The sequence below is a fragment of the Pteropus alecto genome, unplaced genomic scaffold, assembly GCF_000325575.1.
Source record: "Pteropus alecto unplaced genomic scaffold, ASM32557v1 scaffold338, whole genome shotgun sequence".
NCBI classification, from domain to species: domain Eukaryota; kingdom Metazoa; phylum Chordata; class Mammalia; order Chiroptera; family Pteropodidae; genus Pteropus; species Pteropus alecto.
The window spans coordinates 2,600,384-2,609,336 of record NW_006441995.1 but is presented as its reverse complement, the minus strand read 5'-3'; the positions used below and the strand labels follow the sequence as shown (position 1 = coordinate 2,609,336).

The 8,953-nt window shown below is 35.1% G+C and overlaps 1 pseudogene; it reads left to right on the top strand.

Annotated features, from left to right (window-relative positions):
• The first annotated feature begins 734 nt into the window (after nt 1–734).
• Nucleotides 735–853, top strand: LOC112486118 (annotated as a pseudogene).
• Nucleotides 854–8,953: the final 8,100 nt, after the last annotated feature.

The window sequence follows — 8,953 nt, the reverse complement described above, 5'->3', positions numbered from 1 at the left end:
GTTGACTTCTTTTTATTATAATGCTTCCCAAATATTCAATGATTATCGCTAAAAGATCTGATGATCAAAAGAATGTACACCATGAAGAATACACACTGAATACCTGGCAGGCATGGAGATATTTGCTTTCAATTAGGGAAATGTTCAGTCTGGAAGAGAGGGTGGCACTCTTAAGTTAAGCCTACTTTAGGCAAAGAATTGTCCATATGAATGTAATATAATAGCAATTTTTTTCAGTACAATTATGATCCTAAACTATGCTAGCTGCTTTCATAAACATTATTATTTTATCATTTTTAAATGTAAGGATATTACCTCATAAAGGTGAATAACTTGACCAAGATTACACCACTATTATGTGATAAAACAGAGCTTCAATTATATTCTGACAGCCGAAAGCCATTATTTCCCATTACATTGTACTCCATTGTCTCAAAACTTCATTCTGTGGATTCTAGAAGTTATACTCTAAGGGCAAAAGATGTTTCCAATGGTCCAGATATAAACCATGCAGAGCTGACTTAGAGCCTGCCCACGAGGTCCTCCTGCAGGAGTGCAATGTGCTCTGCAAAAACAAAAAACTAGAAACTCTGCTAGATGCAGTCCTATTTGCTGCTGAAAAGAATGGACCTGTGACTAACAGATTCCCAGTAATGACATTGAAGATTAGTAGTCTTTAAAGAACTCATGGAAACTTCCCAAGACAGGAAGAATCTGTTTTAAACACCTACCAAGTCTACAGCTACACCACCCTGAATGTGCCCGATATCATGTGATCTCAGAAGCTAAGCAGGGTTGGGCCTGGTTAGTACTTGGATGGGAGACCACCTAGGAATACCAGGAACTGTAGGTGAAAAAAAAAAAATCAAAATTAAAATAAAAAAATAAATAAACAACTACCAAACCCAGAGAACACCAATGCTAGGTAACTACAGAGTATAAATACAATTTTTCCTTCTGTGAAGGGGCAGAATAATGTCCCTTCCCCCACTCCCCGAAAACATTCACATCCTAATCTCAAAAACCTGTGAAATGTTACCTTGCATAGCAAAACGGACTTTCAAAGTGTGATTAAGTTGAGGATCTTGGTATAGAAAAATTATCCTGGGGCCAATGTAATTCCAAGCATCCTACAAGGGGAAGGCAAATCAAAGGCAGAAGAAGGAGACAGGACAAAAGAAGAAGAGGCTTTGAAGATGTACTTTGAATATGGAGGAAGTGGCTGTGAGCCAATAAATGCAGGAGACCACTAGAAGCTGTAAAATACAAGGAAACAGATCTTCCCCTGAAGCCTCCAGAAGGAGCACATCCCTGACAACGTCTTCGTTTTAGACTTCTGACCTCTAAACCTATACGAAAACAAATTTGTGTTCTTTTAACTAACTTTGTAGTAATTTGTTACGGCAGCAATAAGAAACTAGTATTACTCTCCTTACCTTTCTTTCTTCAATTCTGAATGGTCCACTGGGGAAATTTAGTGACTGGAAGAAGAGGACTATAATCCTAGCAAAAGAAATGGGCGGAGCAATAGAGGCAAAGACCATGGCCTCTTCTTCCAACTGGAGGTGTCCGGCCAGGCTGACCTGAATATATTAATAATTACTGAACCAATTGAGAGGTGACTGACCAAAGGATATTTTGCTACCTATGAGTTATGAGACTTATGTTGGACTTCACCCAAGGGTCAGGAATGAGCAAGATAGTATGAGAAATGAAAAAAATAATTTTTTATTATATCTCATGAGTTCCACTTTTCCAAAATTATAGTACCATAGGAGAATATGGTTCACTTTGAATTAGGTGACTTTTCTGTTGCCTTTTCATTCTATCGGCTTACGCTTCCTCCAGACACTCCTGTTTTTGTGACTCCTAATAAAGGTCTTTGCAATTGTCTCCTTTCTCCATTACAGTGTGCAAGTGAGATTCTCAGTGCTGACATTCTCAGTTTTCCCACGTTCATATCTACCTACCTTATGTGTTTTTAACATTTAAAAAATTCATCCTGTTTATACAAATAATAATAGACCTGTCGATTGTCAAAATATAATATTCAAAACATTAAAAACATAATTGTCAAACATAGTGAGCATACATAAAGGTTTTGTTTCACTCATTAATAAGGAAACCAGTAGGATGAAAAATAGGAATTTTATATGGTCAATGAAGAATGGTGCTAAAACGTGGATGGACCTAAAAGATATTATGTTAAGTGAAATAAGTCAGACAGAGAAATAAAAATACCATATGATTTCACTTATATGTGGAATCTAAAAAACAAAATAAACAAACAAACAAAATAGAAACAAACTCACACAGAAAACATTTTGATGGTTGCCATATGGAGGGACCTACGGGGATGGGTGAAGAAAGGGAAGGAATTAAGAAGTATAAATTGGTAGTTACAAAATAGTCATGAGAATCTAAAATACAGCATATGGAGTACAGTCAGTAATATTGTAATAACTATGTATGGTGTCAGATAGGTACTAGACTTATCAGGGTGATCACTTCGTAAGTTATGTAAATGTTTAATCACTATGTTGTACATCTGAAACTAATACAATATTACATGTCAGTTGTAATTTAAAAATAAAAAGATATTTTTTAAATAAATTTATTTATTTAAATTATTTTTTAAAATCTTGCCAAAACAAGATTGCTAAATTAGATGCAAATTGGGTTATGTTCTACAAAGCAATAAAACTGTAACTATGGAAGTCATCAACTGTGACAAAAGAAAAACAAATCATTGCACTTTATCAATTTTCTGAAACTTAAATTCTATATCTTAAAGCTGTAAGATGCCTGGGCCCCAATCAATTTTGATTACTACAGTGAAAGTTCCATTCTTGCCAGTGTTTTTGGCAGATGAAATGGTTAGTGACTCTGTGTCTCATCCCCACACCCTCTTCCAGACCTTCACCTCACCAGCGCCTCCCATGTTTCTGTAAGTTCTAATATCTGTAATAAATCTCTTCTTTAAATACTCAGAGTGGCTCTGCTTCCCAGACTTCACCCTGACTGATACATTCCTATTATTCTAGAGCTGAGATCTCTTATTTCAACTCTCTCAGATGAGATATTTCTAACCTCATTCTGACATGAAGTCTATCCACTAAAATTATAATGAAGATATTATTATTATTATTATTATTATTATTATTATTATCTAACATGTAATACTTATAAGGGGCCTGGCATTATTGGAAATGATTTCCTGCTAAATGCTCAGATGTTTCTCAGCCTCTTTAAGACTACTTCTTTTGTCTCTCAAAGAATATCATGTTTTAGAGTGTTAAAAGCATACTTAATCTTATGGTCATATTGGTATAAAAGAATCGCAAGGAAATTTAGGGGTGGAGTTAGAGGTTACAGGTAGCTAGACTAATCTAGAACCTGTTTTATTTGTGTGGTAGAGCAGTTCCTAGTTAACTACCATTATTGGTTCTCTCAGATGTTAAGAAACATTGTTGAAAAAGATCACGTACACACATTTTTAGACCCTAAAATGCTATATATTGCAATGACAGGACTTTCTGAGGATTTGTCATATGTCAGATACTTTACAAAGCTGTTTACATATGTTATCTTATATAATCCTGACAGCAACTCCAAAAGGTAGGAACTCTCATCCTCTTTATATGAGAAAGCTGAGACTGAGAAGAATAACTTGCCCAAAGTCACACATTGTGTATATAATTGTAATGGATACTGCTAATGGTCTTTCTATATCCATTCTCTCCTGTGATTAGACCTGAGTCTTCGCTGAACTCATATATTCACATTTATAAGAGTTTTATTTTCTTAGCATTCTTTGATTTTCATAACTTTAAGAAGAAATTATTTTATAATATAGCCTGTATATTTTTGTTAACAAGCCAAAGGCAAGTCAATTCAGCTTTCATAGGTATAAAGGAAGAGCAGAAAACTCCCAGTTAGTTAAAATGTTTTGACTAAACATATTTTCAAGTGAATTAGGACTATGCTCTTAAAGTTTATAAAAAGCAACCCAGTCCAATTTTAAAATTGAATGTCACTTAGGATTGAAGTCATTTTAATTTTCATGATCCTGAGTAATGCATTTTTCACCAATGTGTCATTAAAGAACAAAATCAAAGTTACAGTTTAGCAATAGCTCTACACTCTTAGTATTCTGAAGAGATATCATGTTGGTAGAGAATTGACGTTTTCAAGGACTCTTGATAAATATAAGTTCTCAGACTTAAGATGGAAATCTATAACAACAGAGAAATATTTCTAATTTTTAATCTACCAGAAAGGGGAAAGAATTATAAGAATAAATGGTGGCACTGGTGGTGGGGTTCAGTTCTGTGTGTTCTGTGTGTGTGTGTGTGTGTGTGTGTGTGTTTGGTGTATGCAAAAAAAAAGTTATATTACTGCATTAATTGATATTAGGTTTAGTTTCAAGTTACAGAAAATCCCAAATAACAGTGGCTTACATAGGATGGAAATTTATTTTTTATTTGGGTAAAAGTTCAGAGGCAGATGTCTAAGGTTTTCCAGTATCAAGGACTCCAGATTCCTATGGCCTATTGCTCCACTGTGTTTAACTGCCATTCCCAATGTCACTCATGACCCAAGATGGCTGCTGAAGATCTAGCCATTACATCTGCATTATAGTAATTGAGAAAGAAGAATATGATTTTTCCGTAAAGGGACATTTTCTACCACTTTTACCTCACTGGTCAGAATATAGCCAAATGGCAGTAACTAGTTACTTGGGACAATGGGAAGGTAGTCATTATTATGCATATGTCAATGGTCATCTGAATAAATCATCCCATAAGGAACCTTATACTGTTTCATTCACCCCATTTACTATACAGTAATTTTCTCCATATTCTAGTTGTTGCAGCCCTGCTTCTTTTCTGGAAGGAACCAAGGTTTCCAACAGTTGGGAATCCATTTCCATTTCATCAGAGACAAATAAAAAGATGCATTTCTACTTTGACTTTCCAGGCCCCCTTTTAGAGAGTTGAGTCTACAACAGGGAAGAAAAAGCATAATCCAATGAACATTGTCCCACTTCTGATTTAAAATACTAGAATCTATTCAGAACTGAATAACATAGAGGAAAAATCAAAATAATCTTATCAGAACTTGATCAAACACTGAGCCTGCTCGTGTTCTTCATCCAAATTCAGAATCCCAGGTTCAGAAAGGTCCAATGAAGCAAGATTTCAATGTCTGCTAGGATTGAGGTTGATCGAGTAAGAAACAGATTTAGTTGCCAGTAGTTTCCCTTTTGTTTTCACTATATTTCCCCCCATCATTCTTAGATAAAATAAGGATCTAATAGTTTGTTTTTTGGAGTCATATGTCTTCTTATAGCTCTTTTCTTGTGTAATCAAATAACTGTGTTATTGTACATTTGACTTAATATTGTTGCTGCTTTTAATGTAGTAATTCTTGCAAATGAAAATTGAGTTAAGCCAGCCTGTCTGAAATGGAGACTCCAAAAATAATGAATAACAAATTCACAATAACAGCAGGACCCAACGGCCTAAGAGCGCACTTGTCTTCATTTGGAAAGTTCTGTTTTTGTTTACATATAATTGGGGGACCCAATCAGGGCTACAACAAAAATTAAGCTTCCAGGAATTGTCTTCAATTTGTTTCGAGATCATAGCCCGGTTTCCAGTTTCTTCATTACTAGAGTACCATATGGCCTATTTCTAAAGTAAACACATATTTAAGATCATTTAAAAAGTCACCCATATTGGTAGGGATTTAAGCCAAATTATACTGAGAAACATAATACAAGAATTTCTGAGTAATTGTTTTATTTTACTTTCTTGTATATAATAATCCTCTTGTATTAACATTACTACTACTACAGTAGTTGACAATGTGCTGGATACAGCTCTGATCTTTAGGAAAGCAAACTATATTCTGCTTTTAACTAGTATAAATTTATTCACATAAAATGCTTTTACAAATACCTCTTAAATTATGTTTGTAGGCTCAGTCATCACATGCATTTTAGAAAATATATATTCCTGGCCAGATGGTAGGAGAAAAATATGTTCCTCATTTCTCTAAACATATACATATATCCTTCTCAGCTTAAATTTGTGGAAAGCTTTCTCTGTTCTTAATACTCAGAAATGAAGCATTTAGAAAAGGAAAATTATTCATAAAGGATTACAGGGATCTAGATGTTAGAAGCCTGGCTCACCAAATAAAAAATAAAACATGTACTTTATAATAAAACTTTAAAAAGTTAAATGTATCACTGAATTTAGACTTCATCAATTTATAATGGAAAACAACAATTTTCTCACATGAATATCATACCCACAATGTCTTCATACCATCAGGGACCTCACTGCAAAATTCAGAAACAAAGCTATGTTAGGGAGTCAGCAACTTTAAGGGAAATTTTCTTTCTTTTTTTTTTCTAGAAGAGTAGATAGTATTCGATAGGAAGCCTGCTTTGCTGTTGCTGTGTTTTGTTTTGTTGTTTTCCCTTATCTTAGGGTGCAAAGTGATTGTTCTCTTTGTTTATCGAAAGTGAAGTTCCCACTTATCCATAATGGAAGCAGGGCAAGATATCATCGTTTCCACCTTCTGACACACTCAAAAGTTTTACATTGTTATTTTGAGGAAGTAAGGAAATGAAGAAAGAAAAATGGCATCCAGACCAGTGTGAAGGAAAGAAGACAACCAAGGAAATGAAGCATAATTAATAATTCAGCATTTTCAGAAATATGGAGTAAGAAATAAATGCAATAATATAATCCCCACTGTGAAATTCCAGAGATTTGAGAGGGTGGAGACTTCTCACAAAATGTCAACTAGAAGCTCAAGTTTTATTTGGTTATTAAAGAAGAGAAATTGATTTCCTTTGGAGGTTTTAGATATATTTAGATATTCTACTCTGCTTTTCAAAGTGACAAGTCAATAGGATAAATGAACACATGTGCAGTATTTTCAAGAAAGGTGTCATTCACATATCTTTGTTCCCTTTTAGTTAAAATATGTGTTTTAGTACCAGACTTATGAAGATAATCTCTTAAGCTAAAGGGGCCTTTGCACCATAACAAACCAAACAGGGGATGGTATTTTTGGAAAGGGCAGGAAATGGCTTTTATTTTCCTATATATTACTCTATGTAAGAAAGCAATATTATAAATTCGAAATTGTCTTACAATAAAAACACCAGATCCCTCTTTAAAAGAATCATCCTAATGCACATTGGTCTGCTCTTCTTTTTTATGATTTTTCAAGTTATCACTCAAAGATAGTATCTTCTAGCTCTTTAAGTAGAATCGACCATTTCTCCTTTTGTGCATGATACTGACATGGTATGAGTTCATAAAGGAGAAGGTATATTAGCTGATATGTCTTGCTGCTTTACCAGACAACTCTCAGTGGCTTAACACAATCCACTGGACTTCCACATGGGGTCTGTCACAGTCCAATGGGGTGTTAAATGAGGAACTTCTACTCAGTGATTCAGGGACCCAGACTCCTTCCATCTTATGATTATCCCATCCCCATGGCCTTTGGAATTCCTCGCCAGTTTCTTAGAAGCTGCAGGCAGATGGGGGAAGGAATAATCGTGCCCAGAAAGATTTTATGACTCAGTCACGTGACTAGACCTAACTGCTGGCAAGGGAGAATGGGATTTGCAGTTTAGCTGTTTATCCAGAGAGAAAAATACATGACTTTGGTAAACATCTCACTAGTCTCTGCCAAAAAGTGCATATCATTAGCTGCAACACAGTTTCCTTCTACCGATACATATTTTAATAACATTAAAGAATCTCAATCTCCTCCATCAAGGATACCTTGGAGTCATACCCAAGGACTAAAATGTTCCACCACCATCTAGACTGTGTGATTGCTGCTGTTTTAAATGTTCTCCACCCTGACTCACCTCTTTTAATACTCACTTCTTTCAGAACATGAAGTATATATTCAATAAAAGGGCATCTGGCTCTTCTTGACGTCTAAATTATTAAAGTTTTATGCATTCATATCAACCCCTTGTGTATTTACTTTGAAAGAGGTTCAAGTAAAGTTCAATTTGACAGAAAACCATGATGACTTCATGCACTAATTAGCCTGGTCTAATGGTGAGTGTGTTAAATGAAGTCAGCAGTTTTAGACTGCTTGTTATTATTTTCCAGACTGGCTTTGCCACCATCTTGCCCTAAGGGTAGAACAGGTCCTTTTACTTCTCTAAGCACTGAGATCTGATAAACTCCAATGCTGCCAAAGCTTCTGCAGTGACTTGAGGGTAGAAGAGCAGGGACACAAAATGTTGCCCTGGGACCTGGGGAAATGTTTTTATAAACTCTAAACTCATACCTTAATTGAAGTGCTGTTCTAACCCTTAAAAAATCCTACTTGGTGTTGGTGCTTACGCATCCTCATTTTAAATGCTCCATAGCCAATTGCAATTGTCCCATCATTAGAACTGTGGATCTACTTTTGCTCTGAAATGAACTGTATACAAGCACTGATATACAAGACCATCTGCCAGACTAGAATGAGGGAAGAAAAATTTGGAACCACAATATTTGTTATGTAAAAAATAAGAACAAAATTAAGCTCAGCTAAAATTAATATAAAGCTTGATGCTGTCAGGCTCACTCAGACTTCTGTAATATGGAGAGAATTATCCTGAGGGAAAAATCCCACAGTTTTGAGGGGAAACAGTTAAGTGGATTAGCAAATTATACTATATGGTTGTAATTAAAGTAATTCTTATTTTAAAAATGAGGGAAAAGTCTATAAAAGATTCTTCCAAGAAATTGGGGATTGAACAGAATATGACAGATATAAACACAAGTGATCAACCCAAAAATAACAGAGCTGACTTCTCCTTCTGTCTCTCTTACCACAGTGGGAGGAAGGCGGTAAAGAGGCGTGATCTCATAAGCAGATAGTAGTATGTTACCTAGGATGTATTTGGAGAAAAATA